Below are 22,769 nucleotides of genomic sequence, written 5' to 3' on the forward strand. Positions count from 1 at the left end.
GTGATTTTGGAGCCCCCCAAAATAAAGTCTGTCACTGTTTCCATTGTTTCATGTATTTGCCATGAAGTGATGAGAACGGATGCCATGATCTTAGTTTTCTGAATGTTGAGTTTTAAGAGAGCTTTTTCCTTTTCTTCTTTCACTTTCATTAAGAGGCTCTTTAATTCTTCTTTGCTTTCTGCCATAATAGTGATGTCATCTGCATATCTGAGGTTATTGATATTTCTCCTGGCAATCTTGATTCCAGCTTGTGCTTCATCCAGCCCAGCATTTCACATGATGTACTCTGCATATAGGTTAAATAAACAGGGTGACAATCTACAGCCTTGGTGTACTCCTTTCCCATTTTGGAATCAGTCTGTTGTTTCATGTCCAGTTCTAACTGTTGCTTCTTGACCTACATACAGATTTCTCAGGAGACAGGTCAGGTGGTCTGATATTCCCATCTCTTTAAGAATTTTCCACAATTTGTTGTGATCCACACAGTCTAAGGCTTTGGCATAGTCAGTGAAGCATAAGTTGATGTTTTTCTGGAACTCTCTTGCTTTTTCGATGATCCAGCGGATGTTGGCAATTTGATCTCTGGTTCCTCTGCCTTTTCTAAATCCAGCTTGAGCATCTGGAAAGTTCACGGCTCATGTACTGTTGAAGCCTGGCTTGGAGAATTTTGAGCATTACTTTACCAGCGTGTGAGATGAGTGCAATTGTGTGGTAGTTTGAACATTCTTTGGAATTGCCTTTCTTTGGGATTGGAATGAAAACTGACCTTTTCCAGTCCTGTGGCCACTGCTGAGTTTTCCAGATTTGCTGGCATACTGAGTGCAGCACTTTCACAGCATCATCTTTCAGGATTTGAAATAGCTCAGCTGGAATTCCATCACTTCCACTAGCTTTCTTTGTAGTGACGCTTCCTAAGGCCCACTTGACTTCGCATTCCAGGATGTCTGACTCTAGGTGAGTGATCACACCATGGTGGTTATCTGGGTCGTGAAGATCTTTTTTGTATAGTTTTTCTGTGTTCTTGCCACTTCTTAATATCTTCTGCTTCTGTTAGGTCCATACCATTTCTGTATGGTATTAGATCAATTATGATTCAATCTGTTGGAGGGCTGTTATAAGAATGCAGGCCTGAAACAATGATGATCTCATTCATGCTATGCTTTCCACAGGAAACCAAATACTCACCCCTACAAAATCCTTTCACAGAACTTTCTCTGGACCCATACAGGTGCCAACCCTCCCTCTTCTTACTTCTACATTTCCACAGTTGTTTACTCATTTCTCACTCATCTACACACTTCTGTGCCCACCCTGACCTACCCCCATGATTTTAGTCCCGAGTTTTCAAACTGTCCTCAATGCCTGGTTTTCGCTCATCACTTGTTTCACTTCTGCCAACCTGATTCTTTCTCTGGATTCTCCTGTAACCTGTGTTTTCCTGCTTTCCTGCCATCGCAGTTTGATTCCCACGGTTTTACTTCTTACATGGCTGCTTGATACTTGTCCTGGAATCAGCACATTATCCTTTCCCAGCTCATGACCTCCTGCACTCACCATCTGTCCACCTCAAAGCCCTTCCTGGTTGCACTCAGCCCTTAGATCACACCAGAGAGAAAAGGTGAGGACCAAGCACTGAGAAATACACAGTCATTAGTGGATATAAAACCACAGAGAAACTCTAGCATAGGGGTTTGAAAGAAAGAACGATATCTAGGGTAGTGTAAAGTCACAGAAGCCAGTGTACTATGCAGGGTCTAAAAGGAAGTTTGGAAAGAAACCAGTTGCTAATATTTTTTACACCAAATGAATCAGGTGAAGATCATAGTGAGGCAGAAAGCACCATTTTAGAGAACCAGGACAGGAGAATCAATAAATTCTTCATTTAGTTTCATTTGTCAGTGTTGTATGAATAAAGAAACATTTTATTTAACTTTAACTCACCAGGCAGATCCTGCCTAAAGAATAGAAGTGTTTTTTGCAGAACTTAAGTCAGTGAAAAATCACATTAACTGTTATCCTGATGTTCACTTAAAGGAAGATAAACCATGTTCTAGAAAGAAAGGAGGTGAGCCAAACTGGGGGATTTCATGGTAAAGCCAGGAGTTAATTATATCAAGCCTTTCAAGAGAAAGTAGGTCTGAAAAGAACTGTGATCAAAGCGATATTTGGGGATATTATTTTTTCAAATCTTTTTCTCAACGCTATGAATTTATTGTATATATATGACTTATTTTGGCATCATATATAGGTCTAATGTGGCTTCTGAGAATTGAGAATTCTATCCAAGGAGTCCTAGTAGGCTGAAAAAATAAGCTTATTTCAGTTATCAATTGCTGCATAACAAAACCCCCAAACTTAGAGGTAGGAAACAATGATTTATTATTTGTTGTAATTCTCTTTGAGATTGACTGGGTGGTTTTTCCACTGGTCTCACCTGAGCTCACTCATGCAGCTTCACTCAGCTCGTAGTCAGTGGGGACAGCTGGGTCTCTCTCTCCATATGCTCTTTTACTTGGATATGATAAGCTCAAGGCATTTTTCCAAGACAGTAAAAGAGACTGAATGTCCCAAGTACTACCCTTGGAAGTTAATGTCATCCACCACATTTCTTTTGGCCAAAACTAGTCACAAAAGCAACCATTCAAAGAATAGGAAACATAATCTCCACCTCTTGATGGGAGGATTGGGCAAAATCACGTGGTAAAGGAGCATTTGTTGTTCTTTAGTCACAAAGTTGGGAATACCAGACTACCTGACCTGCCTCTTGAGAAATCTGTATGCAGGTCAGGAAGCAATAGTTAGACATGGAACTGGACATGGAACAACAGACTGGTTCCAAACAGGGAAAGGACTATGTCAAGGCTACATATTGTCACCCTGCTTATTTAACTTATATGTGGGGTACAGCATGAGAAATGCTGGGCTGGATGAAGCACAAACTGGAATCAAGACTGCTGGGAGAAATATCAATAACCTCACATATGCAAATGACATCACCCTTATGGCAGAAAGTGAAGAAGAACTAAAGAGCCTCTTGATGAAAGTGGAAGAAGAGAGTAAGAAAGTTGGCTTAAAGCTCAACATTCAGAAAACAAAGATCATGGCATCTGGTCCCATCACTTCATGGCAAATAGATGGAGAAACAGTGGAAACAGTGTCAGACTTTATTTTGGGGGGGCTCCAAAATCACTGCAGATGGTGATTGCAGATATGAAATTAAAAGACACTTACTCCTTGGAAGAAAAATTATGACCAACCTAGACAGCATATTCAAAAGCAGAGACATTACTTTGCCAACAAAGGTCCATGTAGTCAAGGCTATGGTTTTTCCAGTAGTCATATATGGATGTGAGAGTTGGACTATAAAGAAAGCTGAGCACAGAACTGATGCTTTTGAACTGTGGTGTTGGAGAAAACTCTTGAGAGTCCTTTGGACTGCAAGGAGATCCAACCAGTCATCCTAAAGGAAATCAGTCCTGAATATTCATTGGAAGGACTGATGTTGAAGCTGAAACTCCAATATTTTGGCCACCTGCTGCAAAGAGCTGACTCATTTGAAAAAACCCTGATGCTGGGAAAGATTGAAGGCAAAAGGAGAAAGGGACGACAGTGGATGAGTTGGTTGGATGGCATCACAGACTCAGTGGACATGAGTCTGAGTAAATTCTGGGAGTAGGTGATGGACAGGGAGGCCTGGCATGCTGCAGTCCATGGGGTCACAAAGAGTCAGACACGACGAAGTGACTGAACTGAACTGAACTGAGTCACTAAGTCATGCTGGACTCTTTTGTGACCCCATGAACTGTAGCCCCCCAGGGTCCTCTGTCCATGGGATTTCTCAGGCAAGAATACTCGAGTCGGTTGCCATTTCCTTTTCCAAGAGATCTTCCTGATCCAGGGATTGAACCCATGGCTCCTGCATTAGCAGATGGATTCTTTACTGCGGAGCCACCAGGGAAGCACTAAAGGGGCATGTGGGTTATTGTGATTCACTGGGGAGGTTGATGTGATAACCTACAAGAGTCTACCCTAGGTTTTGATGATTCACATCTTTCTCACGTGATTCTCGCCTTCCCCTTCCAAAACTGTCTATATCTCATCCAGTCATGACATAGGGCTCAGAATTCACAATCTCATAGTCTGCATCAGGTCAAGATGTCAATGAGGATACTTGGTTACAGTTCTTAGATTCAGACACTTGTGAACTAAAAAGGCAAGTTATCCACCCATTTCCTCAGGTACCAATGTATATTGGAGAGAGAGAAAAACCACACTATATAGACACTGATGTTCAAAAAAGGAGAGGGGAAAATGTACAATAGTTACTGGTCCATGACAATTTGGAAACCCATCCAGGTACATGCTGGCAAGTTTCTATACTGCAGGAGTAGGCAGAGTTCCTTGATTAGGGCCCAGTTCTACTCTCTTGAAATATATGCCTAATCTTCTGTCCTTCTGGGCTCTGGGCAACACTCTCTCAGCTCTGTCCTCTTGGTTGTTCTTCCCTCTCAGTAAGAAATGACCCATGCTTGTAAGAGAGAAGCTTTCTCATCCTGTTTCCTATTCATTGGAAGATAGAGGCCCAGAAGCCTCTTCTATTTCCATCTCTTTCACTCCAAGCTGTGATGATTTTTCAACACAACTCTTTTAACACTATGTGGATATTCTACAGAGTTGTTCAGGTTCACTCTATAACCCTAAAAGCACATGAATAATTCTTTTGGAGGCGGTGAGCTGTAGTGCTAGCTTCTTCCTTACTTTTTCAAAATCCTTCTTTCTCAATGAAACAAGAAAGTGTTAGTCACTCAGTCGTGTCCGAGTCTTGCAACCACATGGACTGCAGCCCACCAGGCTCCTCTGTCCATGGAATTCTCCAGGCAAGAATACTGGACTGGGCAACCATTCCCTTCTCCAGCGGATCTTCCCAACCAATAGGGGATAGTAAATTAAAGCTCTTATGTACATAAAAGGGTATGTTTCACATTAGGCAAATAGACATGCCATATAAAATATTGTGCATAAATTGATTTTTCATAAAGACAGTGGAATTTATCTCATTGTAGAATTTGCCATTTGATCTATCATGTATCCTTTGGTAAAGTTTGGAGACTCAGTAGGTAAAAAGAGGGATAGTTCTGGAGTCAGACCTGCATTTGAATCCACTCTGCCATGTGACCTTGAACAAGTTACTCATGCTCATTTGGTGTCAGTTTCCTCATCAGTAAAATAACAATACAGATATTCTGTGCTTACTATCTTGCTGGGTTGCTAAGGAGAGTAGAACTAAATTCTGCAAAGCAACTGACATACAATAAATTATAGTTGGATTACAGATATGGAAATAAACTTATGGTTACCAGGAGGTGAAAGGGGGAAGGGTTAAATTGGAAGATTGGGATTGACACATACAAGCTACTATATATAAAATAGGTAACTAATAAGGACCTACTATACAGCACAAGGAAATCTACTCAATACTCTGTAATGGCCTATATGGGAAAAGAATCTAAAAAAGAGTGGATACATGTATATACATAACTGATTCACATTGCTGTAAATCTGAAGCTCACACAACATTGTAAATCAACTATACCCCAATAAAAAGTTTTTAAGTAAATAAATAAATATATTATACCTAGAGCTACAATTTTGGAGCTGAATAAAACTTTAGTCCCCTTCCAAAGCTAACTCCATATCAAAACTTTTTGATGGTTGCTGTTCTATATATTATTTATAAGAGTGATATACTACTGATCTTCTTGTTGTGCTTAGTCGCTCAGTCATATCTGACTCTCTGCGACCCCATGGACTGTAACCCACCAGGCTCCTCCGTCAATGGGGATTCTTCAGGCAAGAATACTGGAGTGGGTTGCTATGCCCTCCTCCAGAGGATCTTCCCAACCCAGGGATCAAACCCAGGTCTCCCACATTGCAGGCGGATTCTTTACCATCTGAGCTACTAGGGAAGACCCATACTACTGATCTAGTATACTATAAAACACACCCCGGAAGTAGAAATTATAAAAGATATTTTTAAAATTACACATAGAAGGAAAATATAAGCAAAGTGAAAAGACAGCCTTCTGAATGGGAGAAAATAAGAGCAAATGAAGCAACTGACAAACAACTAATCTTAAAAATATACAAGCAACTCCTGCAGCTCAATTCCAGAAAAATAAACGACCCAATCAAAAAATGGGCCAAAGAACTAAATAGACATTTCTCCAAAGAAGACATACGGATGGCTAACAAACACATGAAAAGATGCTCAACATCACTCATTATTAGAGAAATGCAAATCAAAACCACAATGAGGTACCACTTCACACCAGTCAGAATGTCTGCAATCCAAAAATCTGCAAGCAATAAATGCTGGAGAGGGTGTGGAGAGAAGGGAACCCTCCTATACTGTTGGTGGGAATGCAAACTAGTACAGCCACTATGGAGAACAGTGTGGAGATTCCTTTAAAAATTGCAAATAGAACTGCCTTATGACCCAGCAATCCCACTGTTGGGCATACACAGTGAGGAAACCAGAATTGAAAGAAACACATGTACCCCAATGTTCATTGCAGCACTGTTTATAATAGCCAGGACATGGAAACAACCTAGATGTCCATCAGCAGATGAATGGATAAGAAAGCTGTGGTACATATACACAATGGAGTATTACTCAGCCGTTAAAAAGAATACATTTGAATCAGTTCTGATGAGATGGATGAAACTGGAGCCGATTATACAGAGTGAAGTAAGCCAGAAAGAAAAACACCAATACAGTATACTAACACATATATATGGAATTTAGAAAGATGGCAATGATGACCCTGTATGCAGGACAGCAAAAAAGACACAGATGTGTATAGTGGACTTTTGGACTCAGTGGGAGAGGGAGAGGGTGAGATGATTTGGGAGAATGGCATTGAAACATGTATAATATCATGTAAGAATCGAATTGCCAGTCTATGTCCGATGCAGGATATGGCACGCTTGGGGCTGGTACGTGGGGATGACCCAGAGAGATGTTGTGGGGAGGGGGGTGGGAGGGGGTTTCATGTTTGGGAACGCATGTACACCCATGGTGGATTCATGTCAATGTATGGCAAAACCAATACAGAATTGTAAAGTAAAATAAAAAATAAATTAAAAAAAAATAAAGAAAAATAAAATAAAATTACACATAAGTAGAAAGTCTAATATTTTCTCCCTGTACCCAGTAGACTGTGTTTTTCTCAGGGAGTGCTAAAATTTGTGGCAATATCGATATTCATATAGAGAATGAAAGTGCAACAGGTCTCCAACAATCACAGATGTCTCTCAGTTAATATAAATATCTACCAGAAAACATTGTGCAAGGTTTCGTTTGCAGCAGAATGGTTTCCCTGGTAGCCAATCAAAACTTTGTTTTATCTATATGAAAATCTAGAAGTCTAATATTTAGAAAAGAAACACATACTTTGAAATGAATTTCAAGAGTTTTTTTTGATTGTGCATCTTCTATTGTAAATAATGACCAACTACGTTTGTCTTCTTTTTGTGTTTTAAGCTATTAGTTTGTTCCTTGAGTTAGACTATTATATCTCCTCCCATTTCACTAATTCTTTTAACTACATTTATTTTACCTTTGATAACTGCTTTTAGCCCTGTAATTTTCATGTTAGTTTTTGACCAACTGACAGTTTGATTTTCTGGTCCAGTGTATAATACATACTTTATTCCATTTAATATCCATAATTTTCTTTTCTTACTCTCATACACATGACACTTTGTACTTCTTATTCTGTGTCTGTACATTCTGTACATACTAACTTTAATTTTACTGTCTGTACTTTGAATATAATAATGGGAATCTATCAAATCACATTGCTTTTTCTAGTTATTGTTAATGGCATTTTTAAGCTAGTATACATTGACTATGACTATAGTATCAGTCACTGTCTGATTTCTAATACACAAATATAATTAGACTAATTTGTTTTGAAGAAAGTGCTTAATTGAGAAAGAAGGCAAATAGGCAAAGCATTAATAAATTTTAATAGTGTATTAAATCTTTAATAATTCTTTATCATAGTCTTTTTAAAATACAAATTTACAAAACTATTATCTTGAAGGCATCTAAGTCCTTTAAAGAAGTAAGCTTCATATAATAATAATTGTTATTATTTTTGTATATTTTATATATTAGTGATTAGTCACTCAGTCATATCTATATCCATCTCTTTGTGATCCCATGGACTGTAGCCTGCCAGACTCCTCTGAACATAGAATTCTCCAGGCAAGAATACTGGAGTGGGTTGCCATTTTCTATAGCTAACATTTAAACATACTGAACATGTATTAAGTACTGTGCCAAATACTTTACCTAGATTATCTCATTTGATTAGCATAACACATTAATGAAATAGATATAAAATTACGACTTGAATGCAGACCTGTTTGACTCAAAGTCCGAATGGTGGGTCATGATGCTGTATGTTGCCTCTGATAATGAGTATTCATGACCCCAAAATGATCACTTGGCAAACTTGGGATAAAGTTTTATTTGTAGTAAACACTTTAATTCTGGGATAATTTATTTTATATTCTGAATCCAAAGAGCAATCTTAATGTGTATAATTATTTGAAATATACATCATCTTTTAAAGTTTTCATATGCTTTATATTAATGCATTTGGCAGCATGTACTTATTGGATTTTTATTTAAAATTTGCCAACTGTTTCTCTAATTTGACAGAGGACTAAATATCAAATAACCTGATCAGTTTGTATAAGATCTGGTTTAGGAAGTAAACAGAAATATGAGGCTAAGTGCTAAAGTTCATCAGTGACAGAAAGGACAAAACGTATCCAATTAATTTTTTTAAAAAGTCAAAGATAACTTAGAACATTGACAACCTGCTTTAAAGCACAAACTCATATATTGGAAATGTAAAATTTTGACTTCCCTATATTTGTCTTGAGTCAAGTTTTTCAGTTTGTAAAAGGTGAATGCATCACATACATGCCTGTTTTACTTCAGGAAATATGTGGGGTGACATTTTTGCTGTCCATCAAATAATTTTTCAGTAATTGAAACTGAGTAATACTAATAAAGTAGTTGATATGTCATGATTATCAATTGTTATTATCAGGTTTTCAAATTCTTATTTTTCTAAATATGTAAATTAATAAAATTCAAGTACTATGCAAAAATGAAATATACCAATGTGTGTATCACAATAAACTGTGGAAAATTCTAAAAGAGTTGGGAATACCAGACCACCTCACATGCCTCTTGAGAAACCTGTATGCAGGTCAGGAAGCAACAGTTAGAACTGAACATGGAACAACAGACTGGTTCCAAATAGGAAAAGGAGTACGTCAAGGCTGTATATTGTCACCCTGCTTATTTAACTTATATGCAGAGTACATCATGAGAAACGCTGGGCTGGAAGAAGCACAAGATGGAATCAAGTTTGCCGGGAGAAATATCAATAACCTCAGATATGGAGATGACACCACGCTTTTGGCAGAAACTGAAGAGGAACTAAAGAGCTTCTTGATGAAAGTGAAAGAGGAGAGTGAAAAAGTTGGCTTAAAGCTCAGCATTTAGAAAATGAAGATCATGGCATCTGGTCCCACCACATCATGGGGAATAGATGGGGAAACAGTGGAAACAGTGTCAGACTTTATTTTGGGGGGCTCCAAAATCACTGCAGATGGTGACTGTAGCCATGAAATTAAAAGACACTTACTCCTTGGAAGGAAAGTTATGACCAACCTAGATAGCATATTCAAAAGCAGAGACATTACTTTGCCAACAAAGGTCCGTCTAGTCAAGGCTATGGTTTTTCCAGTAGTCATGTATGGATGTGAGAGTTGGACTGTGAAGAAGGCTGAGCGTCGAAGAATTGATGCTTTTGAACTGTGGTGTTGGAGAAGACTCTTGAGAGTCCCTTGGACTGCAAGGAGATCCAACCAGTCCATTCTAAAGGAGATCAGTCCTGGGATTTCTTTGGAAGGACTGATGCTAAAGCTGAAACTCCAGTACTTTGGCCACCTCATGCGAAGAGTTGACTCATTGGAAAAGACTCTGATGCTGGGAGGGATTAGGGGCAGGAGGAGAAGGGGATGACAGAGGATGAGATGGCTGGATGGCATCACTGACTCGATGGACATGAGTTTGGGTGAACTCCAGGAGTTGGTGATGAACAGGGAGGCCTGGCATGCTGGGGTCGCAAAGAGTCGGACACGACTGAGCGACTGAACTGAACTGACATATATAGTCTATTAATATATGGTATATATAGTCTTCTGTTTATAAAAAGAATCATTAAAAATTTCTTGTGAAAATGTTCTCAAATTTCAAAGCTTGATATAATTATACTACTCTACATTTCTCAGATATTTATATCATTCAACTGTATTAATTTTTCTGCCACATGGATGAGTCTATAAAAATTTAAAAGATTGTATTCCCTCTCCTATGTTTTAATATTCTCTGTTAATAGATAGCATTTATTTATATAGATACATTTTAATTAAATTCTAGCTCAGAAAGTTTTCCACTGTTGTAATTAGCTCCCTTATTTGTAGAACTCTTTCAGGTTATATCAGTTTCAGGATACTTGATTAAAGTATTTAGATTATATCTGGTGTCAGGTTACATCTTTAAAAATTATCAGTGAAGAAATTAGTTTGTATCACATTAATAACTTTAAAGTTTTAAATTGTTTTTAACTATTATGCTTAGAATTCTAAGTTATCCCACAAGTTTTTTTTAACAAGAAACTGTACTTAGTGAAATTTTTTAAAAATTCTAGTATTTTATAAAAATGTTTTGTGTGTTTCAGCTATTGAAGCAGAAAAACATAGTAAAAAGCAGAAAGGAAGAAATGTCACCACACAGGTAAAAATTTTGCTATATCATTATATTTTTCCAACACAAAATTAAGCTATACGCACTATTAACAGCATTTATTTGGTAGGCTCAGAATTTTTTAAACAACTAATTTTTGACTGTTGTTTCTGTTATTTTTTTCCAATCTCAATCCACATTTTTGGTTCATCCATTCAACAAACAGTTACTCATTCCACTGTGAGAAGAAAAGAATGTCATCAGGCTTGAGCCTTCCTATAAGCCATGGTCTATCTGAGGTCCTAAAATACCAAGACAAAAAGGGCAGACAGAGACCAGCCTGGCTTATAGAGCCACAGATGCTTGTTAAACTTGATTAACCTCAGGATGTCTTCTGACATCTTGAAAGAATTCAGCATTTTCCGTCTGTTCTCAGCCCAGCAGCCCTTGCTCCTTTCTTTGAAACCCTTTAGTGGTTTCCCATCTCATGCCAAGTAAAACCAATGTCTTGCTTAACAGGCTCTGTGATCTAGTCCTACTGCTTTTTCTCTGATATCACCTCCCTTACACACCATTCTAGACACACCAGGCTCTGTGCTATTGCTCAGAAACCCCCACACACGTAACCACCTTTCTGTTTTTTCTGCCTGGAATGTCCCTGAGCCCAGATATCCATCTGGCTCAAAAATCATCTTTTAGGAGGGTCTTCCCCTAGGCATTCTGTGAAGTTGCACTCACTCTATCCAAAATTACTAACACTATCACAACACTTTATACCTCCCTTCCTTACTGTAACAGAACTACCATTATGTAACACTTTGTGATGTTTGCAGTCACTCTCCCTCCTCTAGAATATAAACTCCATGACAGCAGGAGTTTTTGTCTCTGTTGTTCACTGCTGTTATCCCAGTAGCTAGAACAGTACCTGGCACTTAGCAGGCACTCATTAAATGTCTATTGATTAATGACTAAATCTAAAATCCAGATTAAACAGGTAAACTTTGAAGAAATATTTGTATAAGCTAAAAACTTTCTACATTGCAATATTTTCTAAACCCCTTCAAATTTAGCTTTCCCCCATTACCATAACTACCACATCCCATAATTAGCAGTGGGGTTGTTATCTGCATAAATAGAAGTGATCTTGGCAGAAAACTCAGTTTGTCCTTGAGCAGGTGGAGACTGAAGGACATGTGCTTCCTCGGGTCATCTTGTTTTCCATGATGCCTTGTGATATGCAGTGCCTACCCAATAGCATGTAAAAGCCTTCTTTGGGTCTGAGGATAACCTTACTGCTTGGGACCAAGGATACTGCTTAGGCTCATAAGTGTCTTCCCTGATGTCCAGCATCAGTAGATAAGGCCTATATAGTAAACACAGGAAAGGACCCCAGCTTTACCCATGTATAGCCAAGAATAAAAAGAAAAATATGAACTATACTAGAGATCTTAGAATATTTGGGGGGGAAAAGTACTATTTTCATGTCCAAGATGGGAAAATATGCCAGGGTAGCCTGTTTGCAGACTATGTGTCTCACAATTCCCCTGGAGCTTCTCCTTTTCCTGCCTTCCTGAGAGCCATCCTCATAGAGCACAGACCACCAAAGTGAAAAGACCAACGACTGTAAATGGCTCTAATGCAAAGTTCCCTTATATCCCTGCTTCACTATAGCCAGGATAAAGTAACAGTTTACTCAACTGGCCACATTGTTTCATGACTCCTTTATAATAAATATTATTATTTATAATATTTAGGAGTCAGGATATAACCTGGCTGAAGATGCCCTCCTCATGTCTCTACCTTCATTACAGACACAGCAAATTCTAGTTGTCTTTCATAATAATTACTACTTGTACTGTAATTTTTTTAACCCTTACTTAAGTATAGCTAGGGCTTCCTTGTGGCTCAGCTGGTAAAGAATCCGCCTGTAATGCGGGAGAACTGGGTTTGATCGCTGGGTTGGGAAGATCCCCTGGAGAAGGGAAAGGCTACCCACCCCAGTATTCTGGCCTGGAGAATTCCAGGGACTGTATAGTCATGGGATCGCAAAGAGTCAGACACGATTGAGAGACTTTCACTTTCACTTAAATATGGCTATGTAAGTATAGCTAGCTTCCCTATGATTTTTCTTTCTGGCTTTAGAACTCTAAAATCCACAAGCATATCACTTATTCCTCCATTCCCCAACATTTAACTTTCTAAAAACACACCTACACACTTAAAATGATGTTTAAATGCACTTTGTTTTGTGTTGAGGATCTAAAATTTTCAGTTCTGTGTATTACTTCCTTCAGTATTAAAGAATGATCATGATCATAGAGGGGGTAGACGTTCAGGTGTCTAATGTCTTACAGGGGAGTAACTGAGGCCTGAAAGGCAGCAATTCAAGTGTATGGCCGAGAGACCACTATGACAACCACCGCCACCAAGAGTGAAAATGAAAACTCTGAAAACAAGAAAAGGGTAGCCCAGCTCTCAGCATTGCCCAATTTCACCTGGGGCCCCAGAGTTCTCAGCTTTCTCTTTCACCTAAGCAGACACTTTCTGCTTGTTTTTGAGATTAACACCTTCTTCTAAGAGTTAGATTTTTCTTACACATCTTGGTACTTTGATTTATGGTTTACAGTTATATAATAGTACTTTATACAACCCCTTCACATATACTATTCATTTCTCCTAACATTTCTGTTACAGAAGTTATTTAAATAGTTAATTATTATCCCCATTTAAAGATTAGCATAACCAATCCCATTCAAATATAAAAGATCTTTATAATACAAATTTCATTCATTCAACACCATGCCTGCCAGTTACTGGAACTTGGAATATTCAAAGGTTCTAGTTTTTTTTAGCTTTGTGAATCCTTTTGTGAATATCTTTTGATATTGCTTAAACTTGATTGTGAACTTCTAAAGGGTAAGAAAGTATAAAGTATATTTTCAAACTTTTTGCATGTGGTAAGATACAATAAAAGTTTAAAGATTTATTTATTTTTTAATTTAATTTAACTTTATTTTATTAAATTTTATTTTTACTTTATTTTACTTTACAATACTGTATTGGTTTTGCCATACATTTACATGAATCCACCACGGGCGTATACAAGCTCCCAGCTAATCAATGAATATAGTAAAGTTGCAGTATATAAAACCAACACTCAGAAATCCCTTGCATTCCTATACACTAATAATGAGAAAGTAGAAAAAGAAATTAAGGAAACAATTCCATTCACCATTGCAATGAAAAGAATAAAATACTTAGGAATATACCTACCTAAAGATTTAATTAAATATGCTGCTACAATTCTCCACCCCCTGACACTTTTTTTCTAATTGCTTATCTTGGTGTCTTACTTCTCCAAATATTGTCTTCACATTCATTTTAACTGAAATCTGCTTGCCTCCTGAAAACATTCCCTGCAGCCCTCTCAGGAATTTTCTCCCATTGGAGATATAATATCGGTCCTAGCTGGGGTGCTGAGTATTGCTGCCTTCTCACTGAGAGAGTTATTGGAAATAGGGACAGAGAAGTGACTCACAGGCTTCTCTCCAACTCTGCTCCTATTATTCTAGCACCCATGAAGCCTAGCCTCTTAATTCTGTTCTTTAGATCTTTCAGCGCCAAGATTTGCACACTTCTCTCTGCTCACATGGTCATAAGCTCAGCGATGTCTTTTTCAAATCAAGCGTTCATGACTCTAAGTCTTTAATGACAACCTGGTACTCTCTAAGTTGCTCTGTCACTCCTTCAGTCCCACCAGGACCTCAAATCTATTTGTACCTTTTACTGCCATCATCCCCCTCACATTCTCACTTCTTTTCCTACTTGGCTTTTGACTTGGTGGCTCATCATTAAAGGACCACAGTTTCTTTTCCAAAACCCTTGGGAACAAGTGCGTTTCAGAACTCAAGGTTTTTTTTTTTTTTTTTTCAATTGCTGTAAAATATACATAACATAAAATTTACTCGCATAACCATTTCTATGTCTACAATTCATTAGTGTTAGGTACATTCATTCATATTTTGTACAACCAATTTCTAGAACTCTTTTCATCTTTGAGAACTGAAACTTGATATGTATAAGGTAACAACTCTCCACCCCTCCCAGCCCTTGTCAACCACCACTATAGTTTCCGCCTCTGTGAATTTGATTACTCTAGGTGCCTCATATAAGTGTTTAAAATCATAACAGTATTTGTCTTTTTTGTGACTGGCTTATTTCACTCAGCATAATTTGCCAAAGGTTCATCCATGCTGTAGCATGTATCTGAATTTTCTTTCTTTTTAAGGGACAGAACAGAAACTCTAGTGAAAGTTACGAGAAAAAAGCTCTGATGAAACACAGATTACCAGGGTTACATTTTGATTGTAATAACCTGTTTATTCCCTGTACCATGAATACCTAATATGGCTATAAGTTTAACTATAATGTTATGCTCCTTGTATGTAAAAATACAGAATATAAATACTCTAATATGTATGGGTTCTTAATGTTCTCTTAAATTCTTAAAGCTACCCTTATAATGCATCTAATGATTAGTAGAATGTTATATTAGCACTATATTACTAGTATCACAGAATCTGCCTGCAATGCAGGAGATCTGGGTTCAATCCCTGGGTTGGGAAGATCCCCTGGAGAAGGGAAAGGCTACTCAATCCAGTATTCTGGCCTGGAGAATTCCATGGACTGTGTAGTCCATGGGGTCACGGACAGGACTGAGCGACTTTCACTTTCACTGACGTTATTTTACTTTTCCCTTTTTACCTTCTACTTAACCATTTTCCCACATTTCTCACATATCTTTGGATTGCCATCTACAGTTGTTATTCTGTGACTTTTGAAGGTAGATGTACAAATACACGATAAAATAATTAGCAAGATCCACTGTGGTGTTGGAGAAGATTCTTGAGTCCCTTGGACTGCAAAGAGATCCAAGCAGTCTATTCTGAAAACCAACCCTGGGATTTCTTTGGAAGGAATGAGGCTAAAGCTGAAACTCCAATACTTTGGCCACCTCATGAGAAGAGTTGACTCATTGGAAAAGACTCTGATGCTGGGAGGGAATGGGGGCAGGAGGAGAAGGGGATGACAGAGGATGAGATGGCTGGATGGCATCACAGACTCGACGGACGTGAGTCTGAGTGAACTCTGGGAGATGGTGATGGACAGGGATGCCTGGTGTGCTGCAATTCATGGGGTTGCAAAGAGTCAGACATGACTGAACGACTGAACTGAACTGAACTTGCCAAGAGAAAGAAATGTTTTTGCTGATGAATGAGTTATTTCTTCTTTGAAAGGGGTGGCTATTTTAATGAGAGGTGGCTATTGCCATATTTGCTTTAAGAAAATCTTAGGCATGTTAGAAAAAAGTATTTTAAGATTATTTTATATTCTTAACTGAACATAGCCCAGGAAAAATGAAAAATAAAAAGATCATTACCCAAAATATCTTTGCTTCACTTGAAGCATCTCAAATAAAATCTTACTTTAAAAGAGAAAAACTATTAAATCGGTGTTATTTTCAAATTTAAAACACCAGTCCTTGTTTCCCAAATATATGCATACCTTTATTTAAGATCTAGAAAGCTTGAGCCATCTAACTTAAATTCCTGGTAAAAACTGTAATTCAGACAATGTTAACTTCAATGTATCTTTGCTATATGTGTAAACATTGTCACTGTCTGATAAGTGATCAAAATTTTATACTATTTTATTGGTGTACTTTAATCCCATTTTAATTTGCTGTCTACCTTCTTCACTACTACCTAGGGCAGGGTAGTAGGACACTACTACCAAACTTTCACTTGCATCAGAAACACCTGGTGGGCCTGTTAAAACACAAGTTGCTGGGCTTCACCCCCAGAATTTTTGATTCTGTAGACTTTTGAGTGCAGATGAGAAAAATTGCTTTTTTTCTCTTCTGCGGGAAGAGTCACACCAGCTTCTGCAAGGCTACATACTGGGCCAAGTTCCCCTGGATCAAGACCTTCTGTGAATGCACTGCCAGAGCTTATTCTGCTCTCTCTGGCAGAGCCCTGTAGCCCCCACTGCTCCCCGTGGATGAGGGCTGCTAATGAGGAGGTGCTCAGCTAGTCCTGGTTTGCCACACTCTTATTGTCTTCTGCTTTCAGTAAGCTCCTTCTTTTCAGGTGCTTTTTTCCAGAGATGTTTTTGAGCAGAATTTAGGACATTACACAGTGCCCAGGAACAGTGACTCTTTCGAAGTATGTAAGCCAGGAAAAAAAGAAAAGGGACACAGATAGTTAAGGAAAGCAAGGTACACCCCTGACTTTTGAGCCCTAGGGAAAGTAAGTCTGACAGGCAAGAGCCCTTCCCTTCCAGTTTTTCTTTCACTTCTCGGTATCTCCTATTTGCAAGGAACAAGGCTCACTTCCCGTTCCATGACAAACATGACTTTCACTCCCACTTAAACAAAAAGCCGAAACATTTTTTGTTTTCCATGTATATAGTCACACAATTTGGAGACATGACCACATGTACAGGTATGTGTGTGGAGGGGTGCAGGGTGAGACCGATTCCCCCCTCCACAATTCCTCCTGGCTCCCCATTCTCCTTCACCCCTAAAACTGGAATCTCCATCTGCTCAGCTGGTTCAGCAAAAAAACAAGAAGGTACCTTCAACTTTGGCCTGGGGGACAAGCCTATTCAGTTCAGTTCAGTCGCTCAGTTGTGTCCAACTCTTTGCGACCCTGTTAACCACAGTGCCAGGCCTCCCTGTCCATCACCAACATCTGGAGCTTACCTAAACTCATGTCTATTGTGTCGGTGATGCTATCCAGCCATCTCATCCTCTGTCATCCCCTTCTCCTCCTGCCCTCAATCTTTCCTGGCATCAGGGTCTTTTCAAATGAGTCAGCTCTTCCCATCAGGTGGCCAAAGTATTGGAGTTTCAGCTTCAACATCAGTCCTTCCAATGAACACCCAGGACTGATCTCCTTTAGAATAGACTGGATGGATCTCCTTGCAGTCCAAGGGACTCTCAATAGTCTTCTCCAACACCACAATTTAAAAGCATCAATTCTTCGGCACTCAGCTTTCTTTATAGTCCAACTCTCACATCCATACATGACCACAGGAAAAACCATAGCCTTGACTAGATGCACCTTTGTTGACAAAATAATGTCTCTACTTTTCAATACGCTGTTTAGGTTGGTCATAACTTTCCTTCCAAGAAGTAAGCATCTTTTCATTTCATGGTTGCAGTCACTATCTGCAGTGATTTTGGAGCCCCCAAAATAAAGTCAGCCACTGGTTCTGGTTCCATTGTTTCCCCATCTATTTGCCATGTAGTGGCAGGACCGGATGCCACGGTGTTAGTTTTCTGAATGTTGAGCTTAAGGAAACTTTTTCACTCTCCTCTTTCACTTTCATCAAGAGCCTCTTTAGTTTTTCTTCACTTTCTGCCATAAGGGTGGTGTCATCTGCATATCTGAGGTTATTGATATTTCTCCCAGCAATCTTGATTCCACCTTGTGCTTCATCCAGCCCAGCGTTTCTCATGATGTACTCTTCATGTAAGTTAAATAAGCAGAGTGACAATATACAGCCTTGACATACTCCTTTTCCTCTTTGGAACCAGTCTGTTGTTACATGTTCAGTTCTAACTGTTGCTTCCTGACCTGCGTATAGGTTTCTCAAGAGGCAGGTGAGGTAGGTGGTCTGGTATTCCCATCTCTTTCAGAATTTTCCATACTTTATTGTGATCCACACAGTCAAAGGCTTTGGCATAGTCAATAAAGCAGAAATAGATGTTTTTCTGGATTTCTCTTGCTTTTTTTGATGTTGGCAATTTGATCTCTGGTTCCTCTGCCTTTTCTAAAACCAGCTTAAACATCAGGAAGTTCACGGTTCATATATTGCTGAAGCCAGCCTGGAGAATTTTGAGCATTACTTTACTAGTGTGTGAGATGAGTGCAATTGTGCAGTAATTTGAGCATTCTTTGGCATTGCCTTTCTTTGGGATTGGAATGAAAACTGACTTTTTCCAGTCCTGTTCGACCAAAGAGTTCGGACAAAAGAGTCCGAAATGCAGTACTTGGATGCAATCTCAAAAACAACAGAATGATCTGTTTGTTTCCAAAGCAAACCATTCAATATCACGGTAATCCAAGTCTATGCCCCAATCAGTAATGCTGAAGAAGCTGAAGTTGAACAGGTCTATGAAAACCTACAAGACCTTTTAGAACTAACACCCAAAAAAGATGTCCTTTTCATTGTAAGGGACTGGAATGCAAAAGTAGGAAGTAAAGAAACACCTGGAGTAACAGGCAAATTTGGCCTTGGAATATGGAATGAAGCAGGGCAAAGGCTAACAGAGTTTTGCTAAGAGAACACACTGATCAGAGCAAACACCCTCTTCCTGCAAAACAAGAGAAGACTTGACTCATGGACATCACCAGATGGTCAACACCGAAATCAGATTGATTATATTCTTTGCAGCCAAAGATGGAGAAGCTCTATACAGTCAGCAAAAACAAGACCAGGAGCTGACTGTGGCTCAGATCATGAACTCCTTATTGCCAAATTCAGACTGAAATTGAAGAAAGTGGGAAAAACCACTAGACCATTCAGAAAAGCCTATATCCAGCCTCTGTCTGCACTACTTCCAAATCTTATCCTAAATCTGCTTGTGTAATTTATCTGCACTGCTTCTGCACTCACCTGAGTCATGTCATCTGTCACCTGGTTGACTATGATAGTGTCTAAACTGTGCTTTCTGTCCCCACTCTTTTTTTATAAGTTATTTTTTGATTAGAGGAAAATCACTTTGCAGTGTTGTGTTGGTTTCTTTTGTCCAACAAAGTGAACCAGCCATAAGCGTGTGTATATATATACCTCCCTCTTGAGCCTCCCTCCCCTCCCCTCATCCCACCCCTCTAGGTCATCACAGAGCACCAGACTGGGCTCCCAGTGTCCCCTCTCTTAATCTGGTACTATCTGTGCCTCACAAGTCAGCCAGAATGTTCGTTCTTTCTAAAATGTAAATAAGAGCCTGTCACTTAAAACCCTTCATTGTCCTCCTCTTGTCTTTTGAATAAAACGTCAAATCCTTACCATGTCTCTCCATGATATGACCCCTACTGCCCTCTGTCTTTCTCTTTTATAATTCTCCCCTTAGCTCACACTCCTTCAGCCACTGGGGCCTTATTTTCATTGCTGGAACATATACATTTGTCCCCACTTTAGAGCACGGGTACTCACTATTCCCTCTGCCTGGAATGCTCTATTCCATATCTATGCAGGACTGCTTTCGTTAAAAGCATTAAACTCCTGTCATTAAACTCTTGGCTCCAAAATCACCTCTTCAGTGAGCTTTCTTGGACATCCAATCTAAATCACCTGTACACCAATCCCTCTTCTCTCTGCATTTCACTTTTTTACATCTCCTTGTTTTATTCTCTTCAAAGCATGTATTGATACCTGCTACTAACTTGTTCATTTATTTTTTTACTGGTTATTTATTATCTGTCTACTCACAGATGAATGAAAGCTCCATGAGATCAGAAAGTTCTGTCTTATTTGCCACTATGTGTTCAAATCCTAGGGAATGCCAAGCATAAATGTGTTGAATGAATGAATCACTGATGTGTATAGAAAGAACAAGATTGGTTCATTACTTATTTTATACCTGTTGCCTACCCAAGACTATTTTATGAGGCTGATAAAGTTCCATTAACATTAGTTATGTTACTGTTGTCAAAATTCTATTAAAGAACTAGCATGGATTTGGGGCTAGTTTACACTCAGTATCAAATATATCCCAGGCAGCTGTTGGGTCCTAGGACATGCTAAAATTGCTCTTCCCCGACTTTAAGTGAAGTTAGTTCAGAAAATGTATGGCATAAAAGTGTTTTCTACTAGTAAAAAGGTTTCTGGGTATTCTGCTTAAGAGATAAAAGAAGTATATTTCAAAAAACTAACAATGTTTACTGAGTTTCTAGGCTGAAGTCATAGTTCACCAGTGGACAGAACAAATTAAATAATCAGAATGCCTAGGTCCTGGTAGTTTAGAATTTGAAACAGAAAAATAGAAATATTAATTTTTAAAACACAGCCATATAATAATAGTGATAATTATATTTATCCTAATGTCTTATTATTCCTGTGTAAAAGGATCTTCCCATGCATTAACTTATTTGACCTTCATGATTATCCAGTGAAGTAGGCTCTGGCAGCTCAGACGGTAAAGAACCCACCTGCAATGAAGGAGACCCCACTGGGGAAGACCCCTAGAGGAGGAAATGGCTACCCACTCCAGTATTCTTGCCCCCAAAATCCCATGGACAGAGGAGCCTGGTGGGCTACAGCCCCTGGGGTCGCAGAGTCAGACACGGCTGAGAGACTAACACTTTCACTTTCACAGGGCAATGTTATTACCCCCGTTTTACATTTACATTTAATAGTTTAACTGAACTGAGTCACAGAGAGGTTAGTTAACTTGCCCACAGTTAGACACATTTAATTAGTGGTGAACAGAAAATACTATGAAGGGAATGAAAGTAATAGTTTTCAAATCTGTAGTACATTTATTTGGGGATGTGAGCAATTTGGATGAACAAGTTATCTGTTTATATGTTAACAAGTAAGCAAAGTTTCTTGTGTTTAAAATGTAAAGTTGTGTGTTTTTAAAGAATAAAACCAATTAATTATCTTCCAAAAAAAAAATAGAATAAGCCCATAAGTCAAATCACCAGCCTTAGCAGGATACCTTACTCTTTTAAACACGAAGCTATTCAATGTGCGTCCCGTATCCCAGGACTATTTTTGCTTGTGTGTTTGTTTGGTTTTGCTTTCAGGCAAAAAACCATAGGACGGGCCCTTCTTTGGAAATGTCTCTAGGCACAAGAAGCATGAAAGAAAAAGAGTGTAGTTGCTCAGTCATGTCCGACTCTTTGCTACCCCAGGCTCCTCTGTCCATGAAATACTCTGGGCAAGAATATTGGAGTGGACTTCTATACCTTTATCCAGGGGATCTTCCCAACCCAGGGATTGAAACTGGTCTCCTGGGTCTACATCATTGCAGGCAGATTCTTTACCATCTGAGCCACAAGGGAACATGCCAGGCACAAGAAGCATGAGCCAGCCACAAATAAAGTAGGATTAAATGTAGGATTTAAATGTGAGATAAATTCAACCTTCTTTCCTCCAAGCTCACAAATCATTTAGTTTCTCTTGAGAGAAGATGTTCCTACTCTTCCTGTGCTTTGAGAAAGCAAGGGATTTCCCCCAAATAAGGAAACCCACACATCCATTATGATTCCCTCTACTCAAGACACTCTACTTGAAATGAGAACTACACTGAAGAGTTTACAGTGCATCTGGAATTTGTTGAGTAGATATAACATGAAATACATGATGTAGAATAATCTCAGCTGTTGCTTATGAAGAAGGGACTCTATCACAAGGTCAGAGGAGAAGGAGATCACTGTGAGTCCGAGAGAAGTGGAATTTGAGTTGGGTCTGGGGACAGGAGTGGTATTTGGGATAACAGGAAAGAGGGAGCAATGAAGACTATATAAGCAAGGGCTTCGGGAGGGAGGAAAGAACCTGTTCTATTTGGGGAACAGGGAATAGAAGAGTTTGGCTGTTGCAGATGTTTGTGCAGGTGTGGGAGTAGTAAGAAATAAGATTAGTGTGACATTTTTAGGCCATACTCTGAACAGTCTTAGATCCTGGGCAATGGATTTTTATTCTATCCTGTTGTCACTGAGGACTGAGGGCTTGTGAGCTGGTCAGTGATGTGTTCAAATGGATCCTTAAGAAAAGCTCATCTGGCATGAATTTCAGGAGATGGGGGAGTGAAGAGGCAGCAGAGCCAAGTAAGAGATTATCAAAACACTGTGCCACTCTGATCAAGAGCTATATTCAGTCTCTAATGGGGCTTGGAAGTTTAAAAACATACTTCCAAAGCACA

This window comes from Oryx dammah, unplaced genomic scaffold (assembly GCF_014754425.2).
Source record: "Oryx dammah isolate SB20612 unplaced genomic scaffold, SCBI_Odam_1.1 HiC_scaffold_10, whole genome shotgun sequence".
In the NCBI taxonomy this organism is placed as follows: domain Eukaryota; kingdom Metazoa; phylum Chordata; class Mammalia; order Artiodactyla; family Bovidae; genus Oryx; species Oryx dammah.